Source organism: Zalophus californianus, chromosome 2 (genome assembly GCF_009762305.2).
Source record: "Zalophus californianus isolate mZalCal1 chromosome 2, mZalCal1.pri.v2, whole genome shotgun sequence".
NCBI lineage: Eukaryota > Metazoa > Chordata > Mammalia > Carnivora > Otariidae > Zalophus > Zalophus californianus.
In genome coordinates, this window is record NC_045596.1 from 68,644,146 (window position 1) to 68,660,431 (window position 16,286).

Genomic DNA, 16,286 nt, shown 5'->3' on the forward strand with positions numbered 1-16,286 from the left:
CCATGTACAAGAGAATAAAAGGGCAAACACACACCCCAAGCATCTCGGGTCCTTGCATAAACGAAGCGTTTCCAGCACAGGGCGTTGGGGGAGAGCAGGGCTCGGGAATGAGCAGGAGAGGCCCGCGGCGCTGGAGACAGCGCCCGAGGGATGGAGGCCTCGCTCGGCTGCGCACGGGCGCAGGGGGGCTCCGGGAGCGCAGACCCCGCGAGGTCTAGAAAAGGGGCCCTCACCGGACCCCCAGCCCTGGACCGCCAGGTTACACCTTCACTGCTCACTAGCTGCAACGTCCAGCCCTCTCCTCCCCCGCCCCCCCGAACACCCCAACATCGCTCCCCACTGCCAGCCGCGCGTGACCCCAACCCCGACCCCACCGCGACGGCGCCCTCTCCAGGCCGCGGTGGAGGACACCAGGCAGGCGGCCAACCCCAGTGGCAGCGGCGCCTCCGGGCAGCGCGGTCCCGGGGGAGGGCGGCAGCTGGGCCGCGGCCTGTCCGCAGGGGCAGCGGGCACAGGGCCGCGAGTGGGCAGCGCCTCCGCCCCGCACAAACAAAGCGGCCCCGGCGCGCCGGGCGCGGGGTGGGGTAGGGGGCGCTGGCCGGGGGCACTCACCGGAGGGCGGGCGGGCGCGAGTGGGCCTGGCCCGGGAGCGGGGACCGCGGCGGGCCCGAGTGCGCGCCGGCGGCGGGGAGGGGGCGGCGGGCGCGGCGTCCGCGGCGGGGCCCGGGAGCCCCGCGGCGCGGCACGGGGCCGCGGGCCGGCCTCGATTCTGCGGCCGCGAGGGGCGGGCAGCGGTCCGCGGGGGCGGGCAGCGGCGCTAGGCGGCCGGGACAGCGACGCCGCCGCCTTTCCCTTCTCCTGCCCCAGTCCCTGCTCCCCCGCGTCCTCGTCCTCGCTGGGTCCCCGCCGCCGCCGCCGCCTCAGCCTCGGCGCTTCTCGGGCTTCTCCTCTCCATCAAGGCCGGGCCGACCCGCAGGGACCATCCCGGAAAGTGAGGGGTTGTTGCCGTTTCCCGCAGCTGTTGGTGGCCATCTTTAATCCTCCTCCTCCTCCTCCTCCTGCTTTCTCCACCTCCCGCTGGCTGCCTGACTGACTGACTCTGGATCCTCCTCTTGCTCCTCCTGCTCCTCCTACTGAGCCGGCCGCAGAAATTGCAGCCGCTCTTCCTCTCTCCCCTCCTGCCTTTCCTTCCTCTTTCCTTACTTCCTTCCCTTCCCCCGGCTTCCCGCTTTCCCCCTCACTCTTACTGGCCGCCTTCACCCCCTCCTGCAGGCAGCGGGCGCTGGGTTCTCTCAGCTTGACTTTGGCCCCGTTTTCACTCTTGCCCCTCTCCCCACTTCCCTTCCAGACGCGCACACCCCGGCTTCCTTCCCCTCGCCCGGCACTCAGCTGCTCCCGTTTTTCCTCTCCCAGCTCACTGCGCCTCTCCCGTGGTTCTCACCCTCCTCAGTTCCAATTTCTCAAAAGACTCAGCTGTGAAAGGACAGCTGGGTTCTGCTCTCCTCAACCCTACACCCATTTGCTGGATGCTGTCAGACGGCGATGGAAGGAAGGAAGACTGCGTTAATTTTACTCTAGCTGGAGTACAAAAGGACTGCCCACGCTAGCTATTTTACTACGCAGCTTTGAAACTCCTGGATGGTGTCCTGTTTGGCTCCAGTCCATTATTGGGCCGAGGAGTTGAAGAGCCCAGTCTCCAATGTTGCCTTCCCTCGGTGACCTTGAGCCGGTTGCCCTAAAATTTTAGGGGGTTTTACCCCCCTTCCCATAAAGGGTATTTATACCTTTGCAGTCCTAACAAACACAGTGTTTAGACCAAACTAACACGCTTTGGTAAACCCAGAACTACTGAGTGATCATCAGTTTGTCCCTCTGTTGTCTGTTCCTGATCAACCCAGTAGAAAATTTGGGGCAAGCCTGAGTGCTGCTGGCAGTGGAGGCAAACTGAGTGCGCAGTTATGAGTGGGGACTCTGAAACAGGCTTAGAGTGGGGAAGTGGTAACATTGTTCTAAGGACAAATTTGATTTTCCTAACACTGCAATCTACAGAAGCTTGTGAATTTCCTCCACGGAAGCTGAAGCAAGGGGAACTTGCTGTTTGCTTCTTTTCAACTACTTTCCTTTTGGCAAGTCCAATCCATTTGTAAGGATCTACACAAGGTTCAGCACTGCTGCCAAACACAGGGGATATTATATGTGAGCATGTGGAGTTGGGGGCCCACAATTTCTGCTCCTTAGGAATGGTGCCCCCCCCCAAAAAAAAGGCACCTTACCCTTTCAGAATATGAGGACTAGATGTGTTCAAAGGTTATTCCCTTCATTAGGCCAAATATGGGGAGAAATGTTGGCTCAGTCGGTTAAGCGTCTGCCTTTGGCTCAGGTCATGATTCCAGGGTCCTGGGATTGAGTACCCCATCCCTCTGCCTCTGCATTTCTCTCTCTGTCTCTCATGAATAAATAAAATCTAAAAAAAAAGAGAGAAATGTTCTCAAATGTAGTTTTAGATGCTACTTCAAAATGAGTAAATTTTTAGTTTAAAATACTATTATAAAAATGTGTTTCAAAGCTCCCTGAAAAGAGCACATACAATAAAAAATATTAGTGTGCTTTGGGGGGTCAGGGAGGTGAGGCCCTATTTCTTTGATCCTCACAAAGTAACCTGTACCCAGTTAGGTTCCAGATTTCCGTTGCCACCTTTCAAACCAGTAATTCTATTTGAAATCCACAACCTGCATCAGCATCTCAAACTCTCTCAAACCCAAATGAAGTCATTCAGACAGCTTTGTGTCTCAAATTCCAAATACATTTTGGAATAAATTATTAAAAACAAAGCACCTTAGGGCGCTTGGGTGGCTCAGTCGTTGGGCATCTGCCTTCCTCTCAGGTCATGATCTCAGGGTCCTGGAATGGAGCCCCGCATCGGGCTCTCTGCTCCGCAGGAGGCCAGCTTCTCCCTTTCCCACTCCCCCTGCCTGTGTTCCCTCTCTTGCTGTGTCTCTGTCAAATAACTAAAATCTTTAAAAAAAACAAAACAAAGCACTTAAAAAAAAAAGCACCTATATGTTGTGTGTGTGTGTGTGTGTGTGTGTGTTTTCTTTTTGGCCTTTTGATGTTTATTGTTTATTTAGATTTTGTGTTTCTCCGGTCTATTACTAGGCAAAATTACCACAAAATTCTTAACTCAAGTATTTCCTTATAAAACTGTATATTTGCAGAAATAAAGATTGGATAACATGAATACAGAGTAAGAAAATCAATTGACTTAAACACTGAGACCAGCAATGCATTTTAAAAGGAGGGTTTTTAGTTAAATATGAGGTTTCACGAATTTTACTGTAATTTTATTTACACTAAGGAAAGAAGAGTTCACAGTTTTTTAATTCATTAATACCTTAATTATATTTTTCTGTTGAGAGAAATATAATAAAGTTCATGGATAGATCAGTATGCAAATATAGCTGTTTCTTGTTAATGTCTTACAAAGTGAAAATCTCACAAAGGTTCTTCAATGATACACACAAAAATGTAGCAAGCTTTTTTCTCTTTTCCTGAAGCCATATAAACACAAGCACTATAATAATGGATAGTATCCAGAGAAATCAGACCCTTCACATTTACTTTTTTGCAGCACTGTTTCAGATCTGGCATCATTACAGCCCTTACCTTCTTTAGTCTTTGTTACTGGCTAAGTGTAGTTTCTCTCTCATCTTAGGGTTTGGTTATATAAAAAAAAAAAAAAAGGTCAGATCAGGTTCTCCTGTAACATGATTATTGTTTCACATGTATTCACTCTCAGATAAACTCAAGGTCCTCCATAAAACAAAGAATTGTGTTAAAGTGGGATAAACCCTTTGTGCAGAGGCCAGATGGAAAGGGATCGAGGCATGTGGAGCAAACTCCTCTGGGAATAGAGGAACAAACACGAAGGGCTATTTCTAAGCAGAGCCTGGTCCCCAACTTACAATTCATGAATAAGGTGATTGTGAAGAATAACAAGAGGATATCTGTGACAATAAACAAACAAAACCCATATTTGTTTTTAACATGATTGAGAATTCTATGAACATGAATAAACAAAGCATAACTTTAAATGAAGGAAAATAGAGATTAAAGGTACATAAGAATATCAAAAAGTAAGAAGAAGAAAATAAAATGTAATAGAGCAATTTTGGAAGATTGTGAGGATAAATACTATGTATTGACAACTTGCTGTTTAAACAATTGTTTTCTTTACGTTTGCTTTTAAAACTAAGTAAAAAGTAAATTAAACCTGGGCAGGTAGATAATCTCAGAGATAAACATAAGTAAATTATGGAATTTTAAGACATTTATTACCAGAATACAGAGTGCTAAATTATGCTGGAACACAAAACTTAAAAGGAATTGAAACTTCAATAGACATATTTTTAAATTACGTAACTACCACAGTTAAAATACACACCCATTTTTCCAGGCTGTTAAGTACAGCAATAGTAATATCATATTATTTTTTTCTTGTTTGAAGGAGCCAGATGGAAAATAAATGGGCAAGCAAATGAAAGTCTCTGGGGATCATGGAAATTGAATGACTATAAAAACCATATTCCAGACAAGAGTATAGTCTTGGGGTAAATGTTCAGTGTGATTCTCATAATCTCTATTCTTTTAGAAAAGACAATATTTCTGTTCCATGTCTTCCTCTTTAAATGGACTGTCTAAAATATCAAGTGAATAATGACAAGCCATATTTATCTACACTGATTGAAATTTAGTATCATTCTTCACTCCTCAATTTAGAGAACTCCTTATAATTAACTGATGAGCTGTCCTCAAGACAGTGCCATTTAGAGTCATTACTGCTCTCTAATTGGGGAGAAATGCTTTTAGAAAGTTCCAATTAGAGACTTTTTCTGTTCTTATAAATACATTCAAAGGAGGTACTGAAACATTTGTGGGGGGTTTTTTTGTGTGTCTTTTTTTTGGTGGGGAGACAGTCACAGTTTGGTGTATTGTTCTTGTGTTTTTGCTTAAATAAATAATAGAAGATAAAGCTTTATATTTTGAAGAGTAACATGACCACACGAAGAAACTGAATAGTAACAATTTTTGCTTTTGCGCATCATAATGATCATGATTATAATAGAAAAATGGTGTTCTGAACTTCATTATTAGTGAATTGTGTTTCTACTTAAAGGTGGAAGGTCCCCTTGATCTCCAATCCCTTTATATGTCTTTATGGAGACTTCGTACTTTTAAAACCAGTATCTTGGCAATGTTTTTACAAATTAAATATAGTGATATGCAGACTAGATTTACTTGACTCATTAAAAAATGTTGGCAAAAAATAAAAATAAAATAAATAAAATAAAATAAAAAATGTTGGCAAAAAAAAATTCAAACGGTGGCTTGTTATAAGTTGTTTAGGGCATATTTTATGGCATTCTGAAGTGAACGCAGATCTCTTGACTCACTCTTGAGTTCAAAAACTTCAGAGTTGAAAGGATTAATCTTACAAGGGGGAAACTGAAGCCCAGTGAAACTTTTAACTGTGCCACATTAGTTTAAATATAATTTAAACTTTGTTTACAGAAGTACTGTTCAACATTGACTTTTTTCAAAAATAAGCTAAGGGACAAGGTAAAATAAACTGGGGTTTTTTGTCGTTTACAAAAATGAGAATAATTGTTTGCAATGAAACAAGTGAAAAGCAAATTGAAAAAGAATTTAAGAAAATTCTAATTAACTAAAAACTGTGTGAAATTTTTTTTAATCTAGATCAGCCCCTATTCTATAATATTCATATTTTGGGCAAAAAGTATAAATTAACTCTCAAAAATACTGTGTTATTTAATAGATAGTCTAAATTATGAGCCTGAGAGAAAGCTCTATTAGTTAAATAAAGTAAAACACTGCCATCTGCTGACCAGATGAAAAAAGTAGTTGTTCTTTGACATCTCTGTAGGAAAATAAAGAAATTGAAAAAAACGGTATCAATTTATTCCATATATCTTTTTATCATGCTAAAAAGTACTATGCTGGGTGATGCAAAATTAATCAATCTCCTATGAAGAAACAGGATTCTATATTCTATACTAACATGTGGTTGTTGTTGGTAGCATGATTTGAAAGCAGGCCAACAGTTAAATCTGATCATATTAGTAATGTAGCCCTATTTGGCTAAAACCACATTTTCTTTTATGGGTAAATTTTAAATGAGTGAGTAAAGCTATTAACTGGGAATTTTGATTTGGGCAAATTTTATATAAAGACTTTTGTTTAAAAATATGCAACCACACTAAAAATTATTTGGAAAATAGAAAAATTTAAAGTTGATTCTTAATTATTTCACTTTGCAAATATTTGAGTGGCTGCTATGTCAGAAACTTCACTGCCTCCTGGAGATATAAATCAGACCTAGTGCCTGCCCTTACGTAGTTCACAGTCTAGTGAAGGAAACAGATATAAACCAGAAATTATAATGTATTAAGAATTAGAATAGAAGCAGGGCGCGTGGCTCAGTTGGTTGGGCGACTGCCTTTGGCTCAGGTCATGATCCCGGGTTCCTGGGATCTAGCCCCGCATCGGGCTCCCTGCTCGGCTGGAAGCCTGCTTCTCCCTCTCCCACCCCCCCGCTTGTGTTCACTCTCACGCTGTCTCTCTCTCTCTCTCTCTTTCTCTCTGTCAATTAAATAAACAAAATCTTAAAAAAAAGAATTAGAAGCATATGTAGGATGCTATGTGAGCACCTCATACTGCTCTAGTAGGGCACACAAGTCATTATCAACAGTTCATATAAATTGAAGTCTAATAAGCATTTGTTCCTGTCTTTAATTGCTATAAATAATCCTTGGACTTATGCAAGAACTGTATTTTAAAACTTTCTCCCTGAGTGGTGTTTTCTATTGCTTTACTCAGAAACCTCAAAAGGCAATATTCATAACACTTCCATGTCTCTCGTTCCCTGCATCATCTACTCCCAAAATATCTTTCAAACATCAATACTTCTTTCCATTTTCCCTGGCACTACCCTAGTCTCACTTTCACAACTGCAATAACCTCTTATCTGGTCTACTCATATTCCCTTGGGCCCCTTCCAATCCATTGTTCCTACTTGGAAATGTTCAGCAGCTCTTAGGACCTGGCATGGTTGGTCCACCCAACACCTCTGTAGCGTCAGCTCACACGGTGATTTCTTGCATTTTCTCTGGGGCTGCCACCTTACCTTGCTTTCAGTCCCTCCTTGGCATGCGCCTTCCGCCACTGGGCCTTTCCATTGTCTATTCCTTGTCTCTCCGTTCTTCACTTACTATAAAGAAGCCTTCGCGGAACTACCTAAGTCACAAAATCCCACCATTAAAAGCTTTCATATAGTCACTCAACCTTTCTTCATAGCACTCATCACGGGTGCAATTTTATAGTTTTATATGTTAGTAATATCATGTTATTACGTGACTTATGACTATAAATTCCAGGAGGACAACGACTGTCTGTTTGGGCTTTGTATTGTTCCAATTTTGGCAACACTTTTTTGCATTACAAAACTTTTTCCAATTCATATGGAAAAGTATTAAATCAAGCAATTAAGAGCTATCATGACTTAATGACGTAGACTAATAAAAGGGATGAATAGAACAAGCTGGATTATTGATGATTCCAAACATAATATTTTCTCTTATAGGAACACCAATTTACTTTATGATTTTTTTCCTGCTTCTTTCCTCTATGTCACAATGAGACTAGAAAACATATCTGTTTTCTTTAAAAATTGCCTACCGGGTCTAGTTATCTCAATCAGAATGCTTGCTAACTTGGGGGTGCACTATCTTCAAGACAGTATTATACCGGGGGAGAAACTACAAATAAAGTTAAACACGGACCTATTTTTTTTTCTAGATCTTCCCCATCACTGAAATGTTCTGTGCTGCCTCTTTTGTTGCTCTTTGTCTCCTGACATTTCAGCCATCATTATGTGCCTTTAAAAATCAAGTTCTTTTTTTTACTGTACTTTTGAAACTTCCAGCCAATCAGATAGGCTTAGAAGGACGTAACAAACAAATCAACCAAAAACACAACCTACAGCTTCTTTGTTTTACTTTTACATTGTCTCAATACCTTGGGTGTTTTTGTTTTGTTTTGTTTAAGTAGGCTCCACTGCAGGGGCTTGAACCCACGACTCTGAGATCAAGACCCTGAGATCAAGACCTTGAACTGATCAAGAGTTGGATACTCAACCAACTGAGCCACCCAGGCACCCCACAATACCTTGGGTTTCTAAGTAGAACAGGTCACTAAAAAATAAATTTCTATTTTCTTACATTGTCAAGAAGTTAAATCATTCTGAATTCAAATCAAAGTTATATAAAATCAATTTATATTATACATACATCATTCATTTTTCTTAAAAAAAATCCAGATTTCATTTAATGACCTATTGAGATGGTTGATTTCATGTGTCAACTTGAGTGGACCATCAGGTACTCAGATATTTGGTTAAACATTCTTCTGGGTTTATCTGTGAGGGTATGTCTAGATGAGATTAACATTTGAATAGGTATGCTGAGTAAAGCAGATTGCTTTCCCCAATGCTGGTAAACCTCATCCAATCTGTTGAAGGCCTACATACAACAAAAAGGCAGAGTAAGGGAGAATTTATTTGCTGCATAACTATCTTCGAGCTGGAACATTGGTCTTCTGGCTTTGGACTTGGACTTGGACTGGAACTTATACCATTGACTCTCCTGGGCCTCCAGTTTGCTCACTGCAGATCTTGGGACTTCTCAGCCCCCAATACCGTGTGAATCAATTCCTTTTAATGAATCTCTTCATTATATCTATAGATTTTATCTATCTATCTGTATCCTATTGGTTCTGTTTCTCTAGAGAACCCAGACAAATATACATAACATGATATTAAAGATTGACCATAGGTACATAGATTTTATAGTATTTAAACATAGTTATGTGGATTGATATTAGTTTTAAATTCCATGCAATTTTTTAAAAAGATTTTATTTATTTGAGAGAGAGAATGAGTGAGTGAGAGAGAGAGAGCATGAGAGAGAGAGAGAAACGTGTAGGAGCAGAGGGAGAGGGAGAAGCAGACTCCCCGCTGATCAGGGAGCCTGATGTGGGACTCGGATCGCAGGACTCTGGGATCATGTCTTGGGCTGAAGGCAGACGCTTAACCAAGTGAGCCACCCAGGCACCCCTCCATGCAATTTTAACTTTTATATTCATCTATAAATAAGAATGAAGACATATAAACACACACACACAATCTTTGGTCTTTTAAACACTTTGAAATTCTCTTGGTCAAATGGGGGGAAATCTCCCAATCTTTTTTTCCCTCCAAACTTTTCATAGGAATAGACTACTTATGCTCCATTTATACTCAGTTTCTCCACTCAAATCCCTAATAGTCATTCAGTTGCCTGTTACTTTACCACTCTGTTGAAACTGATCCAATTTTACCATTCTGTTGAAACAGTTCTTACTAAAGTCACTAATAATCTAATGCAGCATTAAATAATTTCCATTTCATACAAGAGGTTCTCTATCCTTATTTTGGAAATGTTGATACTTTCTTTCCTTGGTACTCTCTACTTCCTCGGTTATTTTGGAAAAAGGACTTTGGCTGCCTCCATTTTGATCTCAAACTTTCTAGTTCTTCTTTCCAGCTTGTTTCTTGCCCTCCCCTGAGGGCAAACCTTCCCCTGATGGGAACCAAAACTACCCCGTCAAGTAATAAGGACCGCCTTGAGTCAGCAAGACCCCAGGTGACAGACTTCAAGACAGTGATCAACCTGACCTTTACTTCCCACTTGCACAAACCCACCAACCTTTGTCCCACATTTTCCTCATATAAACCTGGAAGTATTTTGAGCACTTTGGAGACAGTCTTTGAGAGACTAGTCTGCTGTCTTCCCAGTTTTGGCCTCACTGAACTATTCTTGTTTCACCACCACTCGTCTCTCTGGTCTTTTTTCAGCAGTGAGTGGCTGAACCTGGTCTCTTTGGGACCACCAGAGGCAAGAGTCCTTACACGCCTGTGCCCCGGCTACAATATGACAGGCTTCTTCCTGGTTCCTCTCAAATTCTCTACCCATTCTTTCTGTTTCCTTTACCAAATCTGTTTCTTCTGCCTGATCTTTACAGTTATTGCTCTCCAAGGTGACACCATTATTCCAGTGCTCCTTCCAGTAATTCTTAGGAAATTCAATTCTACACACTGATTACATAACTTGATATCCCCAACCTAGACTTTTCCCCATACGTTCAGCCTCATATCCAATTACTGCTAGATATTTTATACTCAACTCTCTAAAACAAAAATCATTCTCTTTTCCCTAAACTGATTTCTGCTCCTGTTTCTCGTGTCTCTATTGTAGTAGTCTTCATTTAACCTTCTTCTTTATGAATGAAAATGCTAGCATAATGGGGCAATGTCTGTGACATATGGAGGGTGTAGTAAATTGCATTATTATTTACAACCACTGTTTACAAATACTGGCTGTTCACCCCTGGGAGACAACCGTACTCCCTTGCCTTATTGACAACAGGTCTGACCATGTGACTTGTTCTGGCCAATAAAATGCAAGTGTAATGACTTGTCACTTCCCAGCAGATACTTAAGAGCCAGAACATAGTTTGTCATGCTCTTTGCCCTATGCCAGGACAACAAACAATATTCTAAATGCTCCATTAGCTTAGGCATAGCATGAAGATGAAGCTAATCTGCCACGAAGTAGTAGTGTGACTGAAAATAAAGCTTTAAAATTCTAGTCACTGATCCAGGGGTCATTTGTTAACATAATACATCCTAGCCTAAACTGACAGAGTTGGACTGGAGAAGTTTTAACCAGAGAATTTTATATCCATACATGTGATTAGTAATGTGTAAAGGCAATGGAAAGATGTTCTCAGGTATGCAAGTCCTATCAGACAATCTTTATATGACTTTTTATTTTTATTTATTTATTTATTTTTAAGATTTTATTTATTTGACAGAGACACAGTGAGAGGGAACACAAGCAGGGGTAGTGGGAGAGGGAGAAGCAGGCTTCCCACTGAGCAGGGAGCTGGATGTGGGGCTCGAGCCCAGGACCCCGGGATCATGACCTGAGCCAAAGGCAGACGCTTAACAACTGAGCCACCCAAGAGCCCCTTTATATGACTTTTTAAAATAAATACCTTAAATATTCTCCAAAGAGTGAAATACGAAGCAAAATTAAGAGCTAATGGAAAATGAGAATTTGAAATGACTACAAGCACTGAAACTTGGTAAAAGAGCAATATCTGAAAAAATGGATGCAAATCTGCTTATAAACTGAATGCAAATATCATAAATAATTCCTAAAAGGAAAGAGATATAAAATATTAATACAGTAACACCTTGGATCTAAATTCCATAGTTGGAAAAGGAAAAAAGTTTACAAAATGCATTGTATCAAATAGAGAAAATTAAAAATACATTTTACTCTCAACTATGAATATTATAGAAGTAGAAGTTAAATAATTACTTCAAAACGCTTTAAGAGTTTAGTAGAGGCTTTTAAAGATGACAAAATAAAGACGTTTTTATTTCATTCCCCTCCTTGAAACCTACTAATAATAAAAAAAATTGAAAAATAATGTAGAGAGGGAAAAAACCCTCATCTTCAATGAAATAAGGAAATGATACAACCCTAAATTACAAAATAGGAAGCAGGTTTACCAGACAGTGAAGTGAAATGAAGAAAGAGACTGAGTGCTGAGAACCAAACCATGCCCTCTCCAACCTTGAGCAGGACACAGACTTCTTTCAAAGGAAGAGGCACAATCCTGAAAGACTGTGATTTGAATAGCAAGCTCTGGGCCTGGAGGAGCCTCAGCAAAAGTGGAATGTCTTAAGTTGAAGTTGAAGGGGTAGCAGAACTAAAGAAGACACCAGGCTGGCATACCATCTTGACAGCCTTCCACCTGTTCTCTCAGCCAAGGAGATTGCTGGAGCTAAAGCAGAGTGAGGAAAAGAAACGAGGAGCCAGCAATCTCATATCACTCCTCAGCCCTAAATGAATTTTGCCAGTAACTCATTTACAAGTACTTTGTGTCATGGAAACGACCAGCTGTAAGGAAGGCAGGGAAAACAAATACCTATTATAGCTTCTGTGGTAGAGACAAGCAAAGGAGAAAGGTAAGCAAACCTGCCATTTTTACCACAGAAAAAGAAAGAAAGAAAGAAAGAAAGAAAGAAAGAAAGAAAGAAAGAAAGAAAGAAAGAAAGAAAGAAAGAAAGAAAGAAAGAACGAACGAACCAGAATGGAACCTAGCAACAAAAAAATTAAAAAGAGGAGAAAAAGAAAATAAACGAACTGGAAAAAGAGAGTAGACAGTGCAAAATAAATTATCTAATAAATAAACCAAGAGGGGTTCTTGGGCGGCTCAGTTGGTTAAGCATCTGCCTTCAGCTCAGGTCATGATCTCAGGGTCCTTGGATTGCACCCGACATCGGGTTCCCTGCTTGGCAGGGTGTCTGCTTCTCCCTCTCCCATCCCCCTCACCCGCTCGTGCTCTCTCTCTCCCCCCCCCCAAATTAATACTTTAAAAATAGATAGATAGATAGATAGATAGATAGATAGACCAAGAACTAAGATATGTTTCTGCATAGTCTCTGAAGTGGGTCGAATAATGTCCTCCCAAAATTCATGTCTACTCAGAACCTCAGAATGTAACCTAATTCAGAAATAAGTCTTTGAAAATGTAATTAGTTAAGATGAGGTCATACTGGATTAGGGTGGGCCCTAAATCAATGACTTATATCCTTATAAGAAGAGGAGAGGATATGCAGAGACACATAGAAAAGAAGGGCATGTAAGAGTGAAGGCAGAAATTGGAGTGATGTATCTACAAGCCAAAGAATGCCATGGATATCAGGGAACTACCAGAAGCTAGGAAGAGGCAAAGAAGGACTCTTCTCTAGATCTTCAGAGAGAGCATAGCCCGGCTGATATCTTCCTTTCAGACTTCTAGTCTCCAGAACCATGAACCAATAAGTTTTTCTTTCAAGCCACCTAGTTTATGTTACTTTGTTATGGCAGTCCTAGGAAACATACATTCTCCAAGAAATTATACACAACATGAATGTGGTGGACACATTCTAGGTAGTTCCCATGATTCCCGCTTCTTGGTGCTTATGCCTTCATAGTATTTTTTCTCCTTTAGTATAGTTAGGACCCATAATTTGCTTCTAATCAATAGAATTCAGTAAATGGGATAGGATGTATATGGCCATATGAATGACATGGAGGTTAGAGGCACCAACCCCTTGTGCAGTCAAAAATCCACATGAACTTTTGACTCCTTATCTGCTCATAAATAGAATAATAAATAGCCTACCGTTGACTGGAAGCCTTACTGAAACATGAAGAGCCAATTGATATATATTTTGTATGTTATATGTATTATATACTGTATTCGTAGAATAACCTAGAGAAAAGAAAATGTTATTAAGAAAATCATAAGAAAGAGAAAATTCATTTACAGTATTGTATTTATTGAAAAGAAATTCACGTGTAAATGGGTCTGTGCGATTCAAACCCAGGTTGTTCACGGGTCAATGGTATATATGATTACATTACTTAAGACTGTGACCCATCTTGTTAAAAGACCTTGCTAACTTCGAAGAAGCAAGCTACCATGCTGTGAGCTTCATGCCACTTGGAGAGGACCACAAAGCAAGGTGCGGGGGGGTTGCAATAGCCAGCAAGAAATGCAATAGCCAGCAAGAAAATGAGGCCCTCAGTCTGGCAGCCTGCAAGGAACTAAATTCTGCAAACAACCATGTTGAGTTGGGAAGTAGAGCCTTCCCCAGTCAAGTCTCAGATAACAGCAGCCTGACACCTTGATCATAGCTTTGTGGGATTTCAAAGCAGAGGATCCAACTAAGCGGTGCTCAGACCCCTGACCCACAGAGATTACAAGTATGTGTTGTTTTAAGCCCCTAAGTTTGTGGTAATGTTGTTATGCAGCAGTAGATAACAGTGTTCTCTGTTGAGGAAGAACGCAAAGAGAGTCAAGAGTTTGGTTGTTTATTTGTTTGTTTGTTTGTTTATTTATTTTTTGAGAGTCAAGAGTTTAAAATAATAATTTAAGGCCTTAGAGGACAGGAATATTGAGATGGAAGACCTCAGAAAAGAAACGAAAGAGATAAAAGCCACGAAAGAGATAAAAGCCACGTTAGAAAAATACAGTAAAGAAAAACCCAGAAATATGCAGTTAACATTTTGGTATTTATCCTTTAAATCTTTTATTACCTCTGCACATATTTGCTCATCTCAAAAATAAAGGCCAATTTTTTTCAGATCTTTAAGAAAAGAAAAGAATTAGACTGACTATACAATCTAATGAAATCACATGATGCAAAATGAAAAAAGTATAGCAATATAACAATAACTAGATTTGATATAAAAAAGATAACATATGGGCATAAGGAAGTAAATAGATTTGAGGAAGACATAGAAATTGAGGAAGAAAATAGAACAAGTGTAGTTAAATAAATAACAACAACAAAAATAATTACATAGTACTTTCAGGAGATGAAGACCAGAATTTGCAGATTGAAAGAGCAAACTTTATCCAAGAGAAAAACTGATGCAGAACAAGTGCACCAAAAAGTATCATGGTACCCAAAATATCCAAATTGTTAAATTTTAGGAATAAAGACAGTATTCTATGGAAATTCTAGGCAGCAAACCACATAGCATTCAAAGTGGAAAAAAAAATCAGGCTCTCCTTGGATTTCCCCATAGCAATACTTGAATGTCAGTAAACAGAGGAATGATATCTAGTCTATAAATTTCTGAAGGAGAGAAAAATGTGACGGTAAAATTTATCCCTAACCCCGTTATCCTTCAACTCTAACGAGAAAGACACATATTCTTAAGGATACAGAAACTCAGGGGGTACATTGCCCATAGGCCTTTTTAAAAAAAAGTATATCAATGAAATTTAGTCAGCTAAGAGGTATATAGAATCACAGAACTCAAGAAAAAATAAACTGAGGTTAAAGGAACAATAATGAGCTCTGAATCCCTTTAGGTATAAAGCCACCACTGAAAAGTGTCAAGAAGTTTGACTGCAGAATAAGATGTAAATGTTTTTAATGTTGACATTATATAATTAATAACATGAATAATGCAATACTCACTTCCAAACAAGAAGGCCATGGATACTCTGCAAAGTCACACGTGGCTTATGAAGTCATGAGCCCAACCTCCTAACACTTTTGCTTAACTCGAGAAAATTTTTTAAAAATGTATTGTTAGTAGTAGAGAAACACTGATGTCAAGTTCACCAATTCCTCCAGCTTCACTTCAGTTTCTCCTTTTGTTCAATTAAATTTTAACTGAATAATTTATCAAGTACAATCCTTTAATCCCCCTTTTGATTCTATTTGCATCACTGAATATAGAAAAGTGAAATTATGCTAACCAGAGTTCAGTAATGGCTATTTTTGGGCGACAGGACTTGGGATCAATTGTGCCTATCTCCTTTATATTTTTGTGAACTATTTATTTAGATTTTTTAAATGATAAATGTGTATGGGGCACCTGGGGGGCTCAGTTGGTTAAATGATTGACTCCTGATTTTGGCTCAGGTCATGATTTCAGGGTCCTGAGATTGAGCCCTGCATCGGGCTCTGCACTGGGCATTGAGCCTACTTGGGATTCTCCCTCCCTCTCCCTCTATCCCTCACCCCCCCAAAAAAAATAAAGGAAAAAAAATTATTCTGTATATTTTTATAAAACTAACTTTTCTTATAAATAGGTCTTGTTAATTACTAATAAAATTAAAAGCATAATGTATATATCTGATAAAAGGAAAGAGAAGGTAAAACAAATTATTGATTAAATAAATATCTATGTCCAAAATTCAACTATATGCTGTTTATAGATATATATGGAACAAAATGACTTAGTAAGCCTATAGTTTATTGTGCAGGAAAATACAAGCAAAAAGAAAGCATAGTTGCTATAAGAAATGAATGCATTTCAGAAAAAAAAACCCACCTGCATTAAACACATTTTATAAAAAATAAAGGAAGGGCGTCTGGATGGCTCAGTCAGTTAAGCATCCGACTCTTGATTTCAACTCAGGTCATGAGATTTCAGCTCAGGGTCGTGAGATGGAGCTCTGTGGTAGGTTCTGCACTAAGCATGGAGCCTGCTTAAAATTCTCTTTCTCTCTCCCTCTGCCCCTCCCCTCACCTGTCTCTCTCAAATAAATAAATAAATAAATAAATAAATAAATAAATAAATAAATAAATAAAT

At 40.1% G+C, this 16,286-nt stretch overlaps 1 protein-coding gene across 2 annotated transcripts in view; it reads right to left on the reverse strand.

The window, feature by feature from the left end:
- The window catches only part of WDFY3 (WD repeat and FYVE domain containing 3), a 266,868-nt gene extending 265,125 nt beyond the window's left edge, over positions 1-1,743 (reverse strand). Inside the window, exon 1 of one of the 2 annotated variants that reach the window (XM_027599902.2) lies at positions 1,442-1,743. The gene's annotated coding sequence lies outside the window, so the exon portion shown is untranslated. Of the gene's footprint in view, positions 1-612; positions 650-1,441 lie in introns of those variants that run through there. The other variant, XM_027599904.2, reaches the window with a different exon arrangement.
- Positions 1,744-16,286: the final 14,543 nt, after the last annotated feature.